Raw genomic sequence first — 16,705 nt, 5'->3', positions numbered from 1 at the left:
TGTATATGAAATGGACAAATTCCCTGAAAAACACAACATACTGAAAGAAGAAGAAATAGAAAATCTGAATATATTTTAAATTTAATTTAAATATGTGTGTAGTAGACAGAATAATGGTCTCCCAAAGATGTCCATATTGTAATCCTTGGAGCCTGTGAAAAATGTTACCTTCTATGTCAAAAGGGACTTTGCAGTTAAGATTAAACTAAGGACCTTGATATGGGGAGATTGTTTCGAATTATCCAGGCAGCCCACTCTCATCATGTGGTTCCTTAAAAGCAGAGAACCTTTCCCACCTGTAGTCAGGGGAAGAGGTGACTAAAAGAGAATGGTCAGAAAGATGCAACATTGCTGGCTTTGAAGATGGAAGAAGGGGGCCATGAGCCAAGTGGGTGGCCTCAGGAAGCTAGAGAAGGCAAAGGAAAGAATTCTCCCCTACAGCCTCCAAAAAAACCACAGCCCTTCTTTCTAAGGTTTATTTTGGCTATTTGGGGTCTTTTGTTGTTCCATAGAAATTTGGGGATTCTGTGTTGTATTTCTGTGAAGAATGTCATTGGGATTCTGACTGGAATTGCATTGAGTCTGTGGGTTGTTTGGGTAATAAGGTCATTTTAACCATGTTTACTCTTTCAAACCATGTGCATGGAATATCTTTCCATTTCTTTATGTTTTCTTCAATTTCTTTCAATAATGACTTATAGTTTTCAGGATATAGGCCTTTCACTTCCTTGGTTAAATTTACTCCTAGGTATTTTTTCTTTTTTTTTTTTTGAGATTGTAAATGGGATTGTATTCTTGATTTCTCTTTCTGCTAGTTAGGTATTAGTATATAGAAATGCAACTGATTTTTGTATGTTGATTTTGTACCCTGCAACGTTACTGTATTTGTTATTCATTAAAAGAACAAAGTTGGAGGTATCACACTCCCTGAATTCAAAATATACTACAAAGCTATAGTAAGCAAAACAGCATGGTACTGGTAGAGAAACAGACACACGGATCAATGGAACATAACTGAAAGCCCAGAAATAAAACCACACATCTATGGACAGCTAATCTTCAACAAAGGAGCCAAGAACATACAAAGGAGAAAGGAAAGTCTCTTCAATAAACGGCGTTGGGAAAACTGAACAGCCACATGCAAAAGAATGAAAGTAGACCTTATCTTACACCATACACAAAAATAACTCAAAATGGATTAAAGATTTGAAGATAAAACTTGAAACCAGAAAATTCCTAGAAGAAAGCATAGGCAGTACGCTCTTTGACATCTTAGCAGTTTCTTTTCGAATACCATGCCTACTCAGGCAAGGGAAACAGAAGGAAAGATTAACAAATGGGACTACATCAGACTAAAAAGCTCCTGCATGGCAAAGGAAACCATGAACAAAACAAAAAGACAACCCACCAAATGGGAGAAAACGTTTGCAAATCATATATCCAACAAGGGGTTAATTTCCTAAATAGATAAAGAACTCATACAATTCAACAACAACAAAATGAAGAACCTGATCCAAAAATGAGCAAAGGATATGAACAGACATTTTTCCAAAGACGATATACAGATGGCCGACAGACACAAGAAAAGATGTTCAACAGCACTATTTATTAGGGAAATGCAAATCAAAACTACAATGAAATATTACCTCACGCCTGTCAGAATGGCTATAATTGACAAGATAAGAAACAATAACTGTTGAAGAGGATGTGGAGAAAAGGGAACATTCACACACTGCTGGTGGGAATGCAAACTGGTGCAGCCACGGTGAAAAACAGTATGGAGATTTCTCAAAAAGTTAAAAATAGAAACACTATATGATCCAGCTATTCAGCTACTGGGTATTTATCTAAAGAACATGAAATCAATAATTCAAAGAAGACATGTGCACCCCTATGCTAATCACAGCATATTCACAATAGCCAAGATGTGGAAGCAACCCAAGTGCCCATCAATGCATGAATGGATAAAGAAGATGTGGTATCTATCCACAATGGAATACTACTCAGCCATAAAAAAGGACAAAATCATGCCATTTGTGACAACATGGATGGACCTTGAGGGTATTATGCTAAGCAAAATAAGTCAGAGAAAGACAAATACTGCATGATTTCACTTATTTGTGGAATATAAACAAATACATATATAAGGAGAACAAATTGGTAGTTACCAGAGGGGAAGGGTGTAGCAGAAGGGCAAAAAGGGGTGAAGAAGCACATGTGTATGGTGATGAGTAACAACTAGACTATGGGTGGTGAACACGAGGCAGTCTATACAGAAACTGAAATTTACACAACGTTATAAGCCAATATGACCTAAATAAAATAATTTTCTTAAAAAAGAAAGAAATGCAGCCCTGCCAATACCATTGAGACCCATGTGGACTTCTACCCTACAGAACTACAAGATAATAAATTTGCTTTTAAGCCACAAACTTTGTTGTAATTTGTTACAGCAGCCATAAAAAACTAATACAATTTATTAAAGAAATTGAATACTCTATTGAAAAACCTTCTCACATAAAAAAACTCCAGATTGGCTTTGCCAATGTTACAGAAACTCTTCCAGAAAATAGAGAAAAAGTAATACTTCCCAACTCATTTGATGAGGCCAGAAAACCTTGACACCAAAATCTGACAAGGATATTACAAGCAGAAAATTATAGACCAATCTCTATCATGAATATATGTACAGAAATACTTAACAAATTATAAGTAATACACATAAAAGGATAATACATCACAAACAATAGAACTTGATTTCAGGAATGTAAACTTGGTTTAACTTTAGAAAATTAGTTCATATAATTTACCATTTTAACAGATTAAGAAAAATTTCATACAATCATCTCAAGGGATGCAAAGAAAGCATTTGATAATATTCAACACAGTTTGTGATTTTTAAAAAAATCTTAAGAAACTAGAAATCGAAGGGAACTTCCTTAATATCATATAGATTTTCTACAGAGAACATATAGCAAACATCATATTTAACAGGAAAATATTAAAACATTTCCATTAAGATCAAGAAAGAAAGACATTTCCACTGTGTCCACTTCTATTTATCATTGTATTTGAGATCTTAGCCAGTGCAAAATAAAAGATCTGAAAAGAAGATATTTGCAAACATGGTTATGTATGAGAAAAACAAACAAAATCTACAAATAAACTATTAGAATTAAAGGTAAATTTAGCAATGCCACTGTACACAAAGTCAGTATACAAAAATCAATTGTATTTTTATTTAGCATAAAAAACAATTTAACATAAAATTTATTTAATAACAAAAGGAAAACAATACCATTTACTTGGCATCACAAAGCCTTAATACCTATGAGTAAATCTAAAGAAACATGTGCAAGAGCTATACATTAAAAATTTTTTAATATTAGTGATAGAAATTAAAGATGATCTAAATAAATAAATAACCCACGTTCATGGGTCAAAGACTCAATACTGCAAAGATGTCAATTCTCTGCAAATTGATCTACAGATTCAGTGTAATCTTAATTAAAATCTCAGCAGGGTTTTTTCGTGAAAACTGATGAGCTAATTCTAAAATTTATGTGTAATTGCAAAGGGCCAAGAATAACCAAGATACTCAGGAAGAACAAAGCAAATACACTCATCTTACTAGATATCAAGATTTCTCATAAACTACAGTAATTAAGACAATGTGATGTGAATAAAATAATAGAAAAATAAGCCAATAAAACAGTGAGTCCATAAACAGACCCATACATACACAAACACTTGGTTTATATCAAAGGTGACATTTCAGGTGAAATGATCTCTTTTCAATAAATTGTACTGGGTTATTTACATATCCATAGGGGGAAAAAATGAAATTGTACCCCTACTTCACATTAAATACAAAAATGCGATTTCAGGAGAATTGCAGATCTAAATTTGAATGATTAAAAAAATAAGAAATATCCTGATGACCTTGGATAGACAAAGGAACAGGAATCATAAAGCACTTAGGATAAAGAAAAAAATGATAAATGTACTACATTAAAATTAGGAACTTTTATTCATCAAAAGACACAATTAAGGGGGCTGGCCCTGTGGCCAAGTGGTTAAGTTCGTGCACTCCGCTGCAGGCGGCCCAGTGTTTCGTTGGTTCGAATCCTGGGCACCCACATGGCACTGCTCATCAAACCAAGCTGAGGCAGCATCCCACATGCCACAACTAGAAGGACTCACAATGAAGAATATACAACTGTGTACCTGGGGGCTTTGGGGAGAAAAAGGAAAAAAATAAAATCTTTAAAAAAAGTCACAATTAAGAAAATGAAAAGGCAAGCCACAGATTGGCAGAAGATATTTGCAATGCATGTAACAGAGGACTCATATCCAGAATATGTAAAGAACCCCCATGGGTCAATAAGAAAAAGACAGACAAGCCCACAGAAAAATAAGCAACAAACTTGAACAGATACCTAACAAGAGAGGATATCCCAAAGCCAATACACGTATGAAAAAGTTCTCACTTTAATAGTCACTAGGAAAATGCAAATGAAAACCACAAATTAAAGTTAAATGCACACTCACCAGAATGGCTAAAGTTAAACAGATTAACAATACTAAGTGTTGACAAGAATGTGATGCAACAATGCTGGGGAGGGGGAGGTATAAATTGGGACAAACAACTGAAAACTGTCATTATCAATTAAAGCTGCATATTCACATACCTCATGAGCCAGGGAGTCCATTCCTGAGTATACCCCCAAGAGAAGTGAATACACATGTGAACCAAAGACATGTATGCAAATATCATAGCAGCACTATTCAAAATAATAAAAAGCTGGAAGCAACATGGACGGCAATCAAGAGCAGAAGGAAAAGTTAAATGGTGGCGTGTTCATTCAATGGAAACACTACAGCAGTGAAAAATAACAAAACCACTGGGACACACAATATGGATAAACCTTACACACATAATGTCGAGCAGACACAACAGTACATTTTATGCTTCCATTTATATAAAGTTCAAAGTCACATAAATCTCACACACGGTTTTAGAAATCAGGAGAGTATTTACCTTTGCAGAGGAGGAGTGTGACTGGGCGGGGCACCAGAGGAGTACCTGGGACACCGCTAATACTCATTGTTCTGGGTGCTGATTACACAACGTGTCTTCACTTTGTTAAAATTCTTTGAGCTTATATTTATGACTTGTACACTTGTTTGTATGTGTGTTTTACTTCAACAAATAATTTTATTAGTGAAAAAACAGAAAAATAATTAAGTGACAAATTTTGGAAATACAAGTTATAAGAGGGTTAAAAATTATATAATCCATAGGGAAGAATTATGTCTCACTAAACGATCCTATTATCAAATGTTGCTTATTAAACACTTATCTTCAACTTGATTGTCTGCTCTCACCTCTTCTTAACTGCTATCAGATTGCACAGTCCGGGGCTGTGGAAATGCTGGCACCTGGGGACAGGGGCGTCTGTGACAAGCAGCCCTGTGCCTTGTGTGGAACGCAGAGCTAATGGCAGCAAAGGCAGGCAGGGCTGCTCCTTGGGAAGTGCCCGAGGCCCCATCTTTGGTGAGGCACCGACTTGTGGAGTTCTGGGCATAATGGCAAATAATGGGGCATAACTGAGAAGACACGTGGCCCTTTCTCACTGTTCATCCCACTCGCCGCATCGTGCTGCCAGCCTCTGGAGAAAGAAAAGCATTACCTGCTTCTGTCTGTGTGACCTTAATGGGAGTCACTTCAGCCATCTGAGATCTCTTCTTCTCTAGATAAAGGGACAGTATGCACTCCTCTGGAGGCAGTTTAAAAAAATAATTTTTCCTGAACAGGTCTGACACACTTCTACTTCAGGGCCTTGACACTTGCTGTTCTGAGACTTTCTTCCCTCAGGCATCAGTATGGCTCTCTTCCTCCCTCCTTCGGGCTCTGGCTCAACTGTCACTTTCTCACTGAAGCTTCCAGGACAAATTCTCTGACTTTCTTTAATTAAAAACATCTGACAATTTCTCCTCCTCCCTCAGCAGTCCCCACCCCCTTTCCTTCTCCCCTGCGTTATATTTTCTCCATAGCGCTTATGATGTGCCATGCCCTGTGTATTTTGTTTGTTTATTTTCATCATCTGCTTCTTCCTTTAGAATGTAGGCTCCCTGAAGGCAGGGATTTTATCCTCAGTGTTCACAGCTGTATCCCCAGCACCACAGTATCTGGCGCACAGAATGTGTTCCACAAATATTTACTGAGTGAAATAACACGTGTAAAAGTACATCGCACAGGGTCACAGCAGGCATTCGATAAAAGCCCGTTTCCTTGCTTCCTTTTTGTTAGATTGTAAAGTCTAGGATGTTTCAAGCTTCCAAATAACCCCAGGTAACTCCTTGAAGTTGGAATATAAACAAGGCCTCATAGAAGCAGCCAGAAGACTTGGATTCTGTCTTAGATTGCTAGGGCTGCCAGAAAAAAAAATCCCACAGACTGGGTCGTTTAAACAGCAGAAATTATTTTCTCACAGTCTGGAGGCTAGAAGTCCAAGATCAAGTGTCGGCAGCTGTGGCTTCTTCGGAGGCCTCTCTCCTGGGCTTGCAGAAGGCTGCCTTCTCGCTGTGCCTTCGCGTGGTCTTCCCTCTGTCTACCTGTCTGTGTCCTCTTCTTATAAGGACACTGGTCATTCAATGAGGGCCCACCCTAACGAGCCCATTTTAACTTAATTACCTCTTTGCAGGCACATCCGAGCCTCAGTTTCCTCCCAACTTAAAAATGCAGTTTGTGGTTCTTGCTCCTAATGCTGATGATAAACAGCTCAGTTGCTGGCTTTCTTGTTGTGAAAATCCCCTTGAGTTCTGTCACAACCAGGAACAAAGGAACAGACAATAGCCGAAACTGAAGGCAGATTGTCATCAACTTTACTGTCTTCCAACCCTGTATGCATGCAGTAGAGAAAAAAGTGACACTCTGTCTAGTGCTGAAAGGACAAAGTTGGTTGTAGAACTCACAGTGGGAGAGAAGCAGGGTTAGGAGGGAGAAAGAGAGAGAATTAACATGTTTGGGGGAATTATTCTATACTGGAAACTGTAACCTCACTGAACCCTGACAACAACGCCATAAGATGGATATTACTGTTGTGATTATTATCACTTCCATTTTGCTGGTGAGGACAGGGAGGCTCAGAATGCAGAGTCGGGTTTGGTTATTTCAGTCCACCTGGAACTTAGAGAACCCACACGAGTCGCTCTGCCTGTAGCAATGGCTGAACAGGCTTCGACACCTCCCTCACCTCCCACCTTCCTACCTGGCAATGTCCTGCTGCAGGTGACAAGACGAAGTTGAGGCTCCCGTTGGTTTTTTGGCAGTTCTTCGAAGAAAATTCTGTTTTTACTGCTGCTGTTGTGGTTGTTTTAGCAAATAGGTATGTTCACTGAAAAAATATCAACAGATATAAACAGGCAAAAGAAGAAAATTCTAGAACAAGAAAAACTTACCTATGGGGATAGAAAATAGATCATTGGTTGCTTGAGGGGAGGGGGGTAACTGCAAAGGGGCCTGAGAGAACTTTTGAGGGAGATGAAAATGTTCTGTATCTTGATTGTGGTTGTCATACGTACTTTTGTCAAAACTCATCAACCTGTACGCTTAAAACAGGTGAATTTTATTGCATGTAAATTACACCTCGATGACATTGATTTCAAAAGAAAAATAAGGGGCTGGCCCCATGACCAAGTGGTTAAGTTCGCATGCTCCTCTGCAGGTGGCCCAGTGTTTCGTTGGTTCGAATCCTGGGAGCTGACATGGCACTGCTCATCAAACCACGCTGAGGCAGCGTCCCACATGCCACAACTAGAAGGACCCACAACGAAGAATATACAACTATGTACCGGGAGACTTTGGGGAGAAAAAGGAAAAAAATTAAATCTTTAAAAAAAGAATAAATAAAAAGAAAAATAAATCACCAGTAATCACACCACCCAAAGATAACCATTATTGCCATTTTGGTGTTTTTCTGCTGCCAGGGTGCACACGTGTGTGCTTGCACACACGCACACACAAACACACAGTATCACACTCTATTTTCTGTTTTTTTCTCTTTCTCAATAACATCATGAAAGCCTTTCCGCATCACAATACGGAATGCCGCATCAGCATTTGTATAATGGTAGAATACACCATCATGGCAATGTAACACGATCTTCTCTACCAATTCTCTCTGTTGGAAAATTAAGATGTTTCCAATTCTTCACTATTATAAACACTACCATGAATATCCTTGTAACTAAGTATTTGAGCACATCCTTAATTATTGCCATAGAATAAATTTCTACCAGTAAAGTTACTGGGTCAAAAGAGTTGCACATTTTTTAAAGAATTTGATACATCTTTCAAAATTGCCCTCCCAAAAGGCTACACCAACTTAGGCGCCCACCAGCCCATCTCTGAGTCTTGACTGTAGACTAATCAGCATCATGGATCTCCATGGAAACAAACACAAGGTAAATCTTACCAGTTGACATATCCTGAAATCCCACAACTTTAGAAGTTACTGAAATCTTGCAGGGTCAGTGTCTCAGCCCTAACTTTAGCTGAATTCAAGGCCCATAAGTGTTCACGGATCTGAGATCCCAGGGCTCAGTTAGGAGTACACCCAGGATTCAACCTTAGAACAGAAACCACCACGTGATTTGCTGAAGCCACATTGAGTCAAGGGACCAGGAAAGAACTTAGGCCATCCCAGGCTCAGATACTCTCTAACTTCCATGCCCACTTAATCTCTTCGGAACAAACCTTGTTCCAGAGCAGTTCTTCAACGGGCCTAGCGATCCAGGAAGTCGCACATACTGTTGTGTTTATCAGCAAAACTCCAGTTGGTTCCACCTTATTCCAGTCCTCGGTGTTGCTGCATGCGGCCTTGGAATGGTTATTTAACCTCTTTAAGCCTCAATTTCCTCAACAGAAAAATGGAGTTAGTAATTGTACCTATCTCAGAGAGTTTTATGAGGAATGATGTGAAGTAATACATTCAAGTTCATCAGCAGGGCGCCTGATCCTAGGAAGTGCTGATACTTGCTAAACATCATTCTCGTTTGTCGGCCCCTCATACTTGGCTTCAGGCAGCAGAGGCCTGAGAGGAACAACTTCCCACCTTCTATTCTGTCCCAGAAGCTGTACTGGTGTCTCTAGGAAAGACCAGCCACCATGCTCCTTTTAGATCTGCCTAATGCTATCCATAAACTAGGGAGTGAAACCCCCTTCTTGGGGAGGCCTGCCCACCCCTCATGCCTCCAGGACCAAGCCTGACAAATATAGCAGAAATTACAGGCATCTGATGTAAGGCTACGTGTGTACACTTCGCTTGAGCCAAGCCCCAAACCCTAGTCCTGCTGCTGCATCAAAGGACCATCTCTCTTCCAGGCTCCAGGCCCAGAGTAAGCAGCAATTTGGGAGACAGCCCCCTCTTATTTTTAGCCTTAAAAACCCAAAAGCCAACATACCAGCGCTCACCCAAGCGTCTCTCACAAGCTGTTGTTTGATTTGGGTTGAGAAAATGACAGACTGAGTTCTGCACCAAGAACAGAAGAAAAAAAGAGGGGGGGAAAAGGAGTTTTATTTTCCCTCCACTGCCAACCTCCATCCCCCTCAACTCCTCCCCTAGGCCTGGGTGGACCCTGCCTGGGTAATCGTCCCCTGCTATATTTAAAAACCACAGATGTGTTTGGTGGAGACTTAATTTCGGAATTGCAGGCGGCGTCTCCTGAGGACAAGGGGAAAGCCGGTGCTGCGCGCCCGCCCGCCACGCCGCCCTCCCCGCCTGCTGCCCGGAGCTCCGGACTGCGCGGAATCCAGGTCAGGACGCGCCGCCGTCTTGGAACTGCCGCTGGCCGGGAGGCGCCGGGCGCCAGGCTCCAACGATTGGGTGGGTGGCCGCGGGCTAGGGGTTCCGTCTGCATTCGGTCCTCGGGGGTTCTCTGGACGCGAGGTGCAGGCTTGACTTTCCGCTGCTGGTCGGGAAGCGATCTGAAAATTCCCCCTCGGCGCGCGAGGATAAATATGCGCGGCTTGTCATCCCGTGCAGCGCTCTCTCTCCCAGCTGATAGGGTGACGTTCGGCTGGGAGGCTTGGAGATTGGCTTTTTGATTTGGCTTCTTGCTGCAGCTTAATGGGCAAAGCTCTGGGCTCGCCCAGAAACCAGCCCCTCCGCGCGTCCCCTCCGCGCGCCGCGAGGCCGAGACGTCTCCCGCGGTGACGGCGTGCGAGGCGGAGAGCCGGCGCGCTCCCAGCCCCGGGAAAGCCCCGGCGACGCGACTGCAAGCCGCGGTCCCTCGGAGCCGCCAGGGCGCGCCAGGCTGCTCGCTTTTCTGCCCCTCCCGGCAGGGATCCCCTCGCTCTCCCGGGCTTCATCTCGAGCCTGCGCCCCGGGTCGGGGTTTTCCGGGGGTCTTGGGGGGGGGGTTGCTCTCCTTCTTAAATCGGCGCTGAGGGACCCCTCCCCAGGCCCCCTGCCCTGGCCCCAGCCCTCGCGCTCCAGATGCGCTGCCCCGCAGCTCCCTGAAAGCTGCGAGCCCACGCGCCCCGGCAGGCGGGCGGCGGCGGCCAACTGACATGCCCCGGACGCGGCTGCGGCCGGCGGGCAGCCCGCGGGGGCGATGAGGCGCTGCGGCCGGTGAGGAGCCGGGCGGCGGGGGCATCGCGCACCGTCCTCACCCCCCTCACTTGCCCACTCTGCTCTGGAGACCGAGAGGAAACGGTGAGTAATGGAGTGAGCCTCTTGCCCTTCCCCCTCAACGAGCGGCCGAGGCAGGGGAGGCACAGGTTGGGGGGCTTGGGATGTCCCCAAGAGGGTTCCTGGTTGTGAATAACGACGTTAATTATTTGTCTAGATCATTCATATGAACTGCCTTCCTGTCGGGGGGGGGGGGAGGTTAGTGCCTGAAGAGATTGGGGGAGGGTGCCCCGGAAAGTGCACATTTTGTATGCGGTGCTGGGGGGGTGCGTTCTGGCAGCGAGTGTCTACTGTGGGGCGGGGGCCGAGGGCACCGCGCAGAAAGAGATGCCTGGGCATGTGTGTGCAGTCCGGTCGCGGGTTTTCCGGGTGAGTGGCGGGTGCGCACTGGGAAGCCTGAATGTTGCGTTGCGTGCTGGATGCATGTGTGCATGTGTGTGCTGGCTGTGCCAGGGCGTGTTGTGCTCCTGGGTCTGTGAGTGCCGGCGGAGTTTGGGGCTAGGAGGGGAGCGCGTTACCCGCTCCGCGCGCGCCCGCGTGCACACACGCACGCGCGCACCCCAACCTTGGGACTCCGCCGCCGCCGCGGGTCGGGAACTGTAGCCCCAGAGCACCCGCCCGCGGCGGCCAAGCGGGCGGAGAGAAAGAGGGCTTCTCCCGGCCTGTGCCTTCCAGACTGCGGTGGTCTGGGCGGTCCAGGGCTAGGTAGAGAGAAGTCTGTAACTACTCCCCGCCGCTTGCCCACACCCCCCTCACCGACACCACCCACCCCCCCCTACACACGCACGCACGCACGCACATACACACGGCCGCAGGCCCTCCCTCATTCACAGGCTAGCGCTGCTCCTGCAGACCCTGCCTGACCTGCCCAGGGGACCTGAGCCACTGGGGGAGATGAAGAAAGCGATTTGCTCCGGGGGGAAAAAAACAGTTTTTCGTCTTTATTCATTGTGCTTTATTTTTAACCGTGGAGGGGTAGGGGAACGTTTAAATACAACAGACGCCTTTAATGCAGTGCCATAAATTTACCCGCTTGCTGCCCGCCTCTCTCTCTTCTGGCGATTAAAAAACAAACCCTGAACGTTTGGTGGTTCAGCGTCCTGGGCAGAAGGATGGGAATTGGGGGCAGTTTATCAGAAAGGAAGGCCGCAGTTGGGAGTAGGCTCAGAGCTCCTGGGTGGTCAAGAAGCACCCCAAGCGGAGGGAGTTGTGGATACGTGACAGGAACACATCCGGCCTGCTGGTGGGGCACCGAAAGGGAAGCCTCGGGGCCTCTGGCGACCTGGTGACTTGCAGCCGCGTGTGATTAATCTTCCACAGCTGTTGTGCCCCATCCACTTGAGCTGAGCTCTTGTTTACCTCCATTTTCAAATATAGCTGCTGCGCCACGCTCTTCCTGAAATAGGGGGATCAGTTCACTCTGTATGGGCGCCTGGCCTTCCGCCGCTCCTTTTTGCCGGCCTGGCTGGGTCCAAGTGTGAGGGGAACCTGCCCCTGCCTGCCTTGCGGTTCTGCACATGAGGATGGTTGACGGTCAGAGGTCGGAGTGACTGCTGTGGGCTCATTCCCCAGCCCCTCATTGCAATCTACAGTTGCTATCTGCAGCCGCCCCTGCTCCCCCCATAAGTCCACTCCATAGCCTCCTTTTTCTTTAAATAAAATATAGATTTTGGGTTGAGAAGCAGCAGATGGAACCTGCAGAACTGAACTTGGTTGAAGTGGTTCCTGAACTTCGTGGAGATGGGAAGGCTGTTCACGCAGTTTCCTCCACCTGGAACGCATTATTCCTCCGACACCCCTAAACTCTTGCCCATCCTTGCGCTCCTATCTACCCTTCAGCTCTTACTTCACTGGTCACTTCCTCAAGGAAGCCTTCCAGAACTTCCCTGACTAGGCCAGACCCCCTGATTTTATACAGCCATAACCTGAACCTATTATTTTGAAGTGATTGAAAGATGCACATTAAATTTATTTATGTGATTGAGTAATGCCAGTCACACCTCTAGACAGTAGCTCCATAAAGGGAGGAAAGAGAGCTGGTGTTTATTCACATGGTACCCCTGAGGCCCAGCACCGTGCCTGGCATAGAGTGGGTGTTCAGTAAATGTTGGCTGAATGAATGGATTTGGAGGGATAAGTTAGCCCCTTCTCTGCTCCTGCTCCTCTGATCTCCACTTTGGCATCACTTGCACTGCCCTCCACAGCCTCCTGGTCAGAGAAGGGAGAAGAGGGTCATCAAACTGACCCTGTAAAGAGCATTCCCTTCTCCAGGGCTCCTCCCTGGGCTGGGGCCCTGAAGCTGAGGGAGTGTCCTCTTGCCCCAGCCCTGCTCTGTCCCTGTGCAAGGCAGGCCCTTGTACCGTCTCTGGGCATAGTTGCTGGTATTGTCCACGGGTAGTCATTGTGGGCATTGTTCCTCAGCCTGCATGGGCCAGTCATTGCCCACAATCTGGATTTGGGGAATGTGTCACTCGTCCTGGCTGCTCCTCAGGCTGCCAAGGTTGAATAAGAAGAGAGGATAACTTCCTTTTTACTCAAGCCTGGTTGCTTTACCTAGAGGTTCAAGTATTTGGTGGGATTCAGAAATGCATTAGACTCCAAAAGAAAAAGCATTCATTTATTCGTTCAGTCAGTTATTTATTTGAGAAGTATTCAGCAACAACCTACTCTGCCAGGTATTTGCTAGGTACAGAGGCAAATAAAATAGAATGGTCTCTTTCCTCATAAATATACATTCATTCCAGCAAGGATAACCAACTAGTGAACCGGCAGGTATCATATATAGTGATCCTCTCAGTGGAAGGTACATCCTGGGTGCAATGGAAGCGTATAGGAAGATCTCCTCTCTATGGGGGCTTAAGGAGGACTCCTAGGGACAGCTAGTCCCAAAAAGAAGCGGTGGTGGGAATTGGCTTTAGTGAAAGCAGGGAGGGGAGGGGTGGGGTAGAAAGTCTTATGAGTGAAGGGGTCAGTATGCAAAGGCCTAAAGAGGATAAGAGCTCTTCCAATGACTGAAGACAGACGGAGAAATTTGGGGAGACAGAGGAGCTTGGAGAAGCCACAGGGGCAAACTTGGAAGGGCTTGTGCTTCATGCTAACGATTTCCACCGAGTTTCCCATGGGGGCTTAGGAAGGTATTAAGTACTGAAGTGTGTGGTCAGATTTGCATTTTCGATAGTATGTTGAAACTGGAATGCAGGGAGAGAGAGGGAGCCAGAGAGTGAATAAAAGCTAATTCCAGAATCAAGAGTATTTGGATATGGTATAGAGAGTCATGTCTACTAAGAAAACAGTTCTGTTTCATCCTGGATATAACACGGAGTGGGCCAAGTAGCATTTACTGCCTTGATATTTGGAATGACAAGTAGTGCTTTGCTGGTTTTATGTAGGAACTCTGGGTCATGTGGGGACTGCATGCGGAAGTGGGACTGGAAACTGTAATCCTGCGCTGGCCTCCATGTGGTAATTTCCAAATCATTTGAGAGGAGAGGACCTCAAAGTCATGCACTGCTATGTTCGTCCTAGAGAATGAGGCCAAATGGTGTGAGCTTGGTCACCATTTTTCCTTTGCACCGTCATCTTCCTACTTTGTTCCTCACCCTTACCTGTCACTAGTCACAGAGTAAAAAAGATCTTGCTTCCCCTGCTGCACAGTGCCCAGGAGCGACCCCTGCCCTGCCTTCATCAACTTGCTCTGGAGTCTTTCTCCTTCAGTGTTCAGTCCTCTCCCTCCAACTGTAAACATGCTCAACAAACCTCCTCCTAAAAAGAATATCACTTGTCCAGTTCCTTCCCCTGTCATTCTCTCTTCCCATCTTGCTTTCAACAAACTCTTGAAATTTTAGAGTAATCATGTCTCTCTCTTTCCTCATCACTCAGCCACCAAGAACTTCTCATTCTCCAAAATATAACAACTTATTCCTGATACCTATCCATCTCTTTCTCTCTCCCTCTCCACCCTAATCAGGTAAGACTGACCATTAGCTCCTTAAAACCTTCCCCTCTTGCCTTCTATCGCACTGAACTCTCCAGGTCCGGTAAATTCTATAGGTGGTCCCTCTTCCTCTTCCTCTCCAAGATTCTCTCTTGTTCCCAGTTTTCCCTTCTCTGCTGTCCCTCAGCAGTCTCCCTCAGTGGTTTGTGCTGTCACTCCAGGGTGTATGGTTCCAAGCATACAACCTTAGCTCTCGAAGCCCAGAGTCTCATTTCCAGCCACTTGTACAACATCTCCAACAGGAGTTCCATCAGCTCCTCAAATTGAATTTTTACTAAACTGACATCATCTTTGTCCTCAGGAGTGGCTCCTCCTGACTTGCCACTTTCTAGTGATGGCGACAGCCAACTTCTAGTCACCCTGGCTCAGAATCCCTGAGTTTATCTTTGACTTCTGTCTCTTGTTGCCCGAGTATTGCTGGTGTCTGTTAAATCCGTTACCCTTTTCTCTATCCCCACCACCCCTACCTAAGTACAGATTTGGTGACCTCTTATATAATAATAATTATTATTGTTATAACAGCCGACAGTTATGTGTTTACCATCTGTCATCTGCCCTGTTGCAGAGTGCTTTGCATTGATTTTCCCATGTCCTCAGCATACCTGTATAATGTGGTTACTATTATACTATAAAAAAGAGCTTCCTAACTTCTTCCCAACTTCAACTTCCCCCTCCTTCAGTTATTTTAATGAATATTACAAGATTTCCCTCCTGAAACACCCTTATAAGCTTGTCATTTTCCTACCCAAGAAACCTTGAGGAGCCTCCCGTTTTTTGCATCAGTCCAACTCCCTGTATTCCAGGCCCTCCGTGGCCTGGCTCACTGCTCCGTGTCTTGTCTTACTTTTTACAATTCCCATGAGGGCACCTGAGTAAACTTGTCCTTTCCTCTCCTGTGCCTTTGTTCACGGTTTACCTTTCACCGAGAATCCTACCTGTTCTTCAACATTCAGTTCAAATGCCTCTTCCTGATGAGAAGGCTTCGTGGAGAAGCAGACCCTTCCTCTGAATTTTGATAACACAGCATTGGTTTTTCATGAGCCCTTATACTTATTGAAATGCAGTGGGTTTTTTTTTTTTAATTTTTTGCATATGGCTTAGCTCCCCAACTGCTGGATCAAGTGCTTTTTCTCTCTCCCATGCCGTGTGGCATGATTCCTGAAACACAGTGGGTATTCAATGAAAGAAGAAGGAGTGAATAAGTGAATAACCTACTTCACTTTCGAGGCAGGTGAAACACAGTCAAGAAAGGGGGTCTGTACCATTTATCATAAAATAAGCCAGTGGTGGAGTCATAAAATCAAGCCAGGAGCAGCAACGTGGCATAACAGAAGAAGCATTGAATTGGTGGTAAGAGGTTATATTTTAGTTTTTATCATTTCTGGCAACCACAGGCAAGACCCACTTCTGCTCTCTCAGCCTCAGATTCCTTATCTATCAAAACAGGTTATGTTGGATGTGCTGGCTTTTAAGCTACCTCCTTCACCTGACAATTCTGTATTCTGTGAATCTTGTACCACAACCTATAGATTGCCTCCTGCTAAGAATGTGCTGATAGTATCTTTCATTTCGGAATGTTCCAGTGCAATTTGAAGCCCCCAGTTTGTCTGTTTTCACGTTGGGTCTGTAGAGGTCAACATGGCCAGCCAAGTTGGTTATCTGGATGTCTGGCCCACAAGGCACTCTCAGCTGATAAGTGCCCTGATGGCCCTAGGTTGGCACTCCTATGTGGAGTCACCACCCTTGAAACACTCCAGGGCATTCACTGAATCACTTGTAGCGCTCCAGGCCCCCCAGTGCTGCAGCCAGTCCTGTCTCAACTCCTGTGCTTCTGCCATTCCGCGTCCATCCAGGAAGGATGCGTTTAGAGCCATGTACACTCTGCTGAGAGTCTTGTGGAACCACTCTGCTCAGTGTGCTTTCCAGAGGTTCTGCCCACCCTCTCTACCATACCAGTGTACTCTCTCCCCCAGGAGACTGGAAGAATCATCTTGAGCCTGTGCCTTCCAGCCCCT

The 16,705-nt window shown here is 45.1% G+C and overlaps 1 protein-coding gene and 1 long non-coding RNA gene across 14 annotated transcripts in view; one reads left to right on the top strand and one right to left on the bottom strand.

The window, feature by feature from the left end:
• Window positions 1–3,215: 3,215 nt before the first annotated feature.
• LOC106847745 (uncharacterized) lies at window positions 3,216–9,498 on the bottom strand. Of its 4 annotated transcripts, none has more exons than XR_011504650.1 (3): window positions 8,481–9,498; window positions 7,275–7,864; window positions 3,216–6,904 (listed from the first exon to the last, which is right to left on the bottom strand). It is a non-coding gene; the product is annotated as an uncharacterized lncRNA (long non-coding RNA). The 4 variants fall into 4 exon arrangements; XR_011504651.1 differs by having other exon boundaries at window positions 7,275–7,400; XR_011504652.1 differs by having other exon boundaries at window positions 7,275–8,633; window positions 8,762–9,498.
• Window positions 9,499–9,694: 196 nt separating this feature from the next.
• SLC8A3 (solute carrier family 8 member A3) overlaps window positions 9,695–16,705 on the top strand; it is a 138,927-nt gene continuing 131,916 nt past the window's right edge. For 7 of the 10 annotated variants that reach the window (XM_014867220.3, XM_014867219.3, XM_070513888.1 and 4 more), the window contains exon 1: window positions 10,123–10,720. The gene's annotated coding sequence lies outside the window, so the exon portion shown is untranslated. Of the gene's footprint in view, window positions 9,821–10,122; window positions 10,721–10,991; window positions 11,066–16,705 lie in introns of those variants that run through there. The other 3 variants (XM_070513886.1, XM_070513887.1, XM_070513889.1) reach the window with 3 other exon arrangements.

Source organism: Equus asinus, chromosome 7 (assembly GCF_041296235.1).
Source record: "Equus asinus isolate D_3611 breed Donkey chromosome 7, EquAss-T2T_v2, whole genome shotgun sequence".
NCBI lineage: Eukaryota > Metazoa > Chordata > Mammalia > Perissodactyla > Equidae > Equus > Equus asinus.
This window is presented reverse-complemented; position numbering and strand designations above follow the sequence as displayed.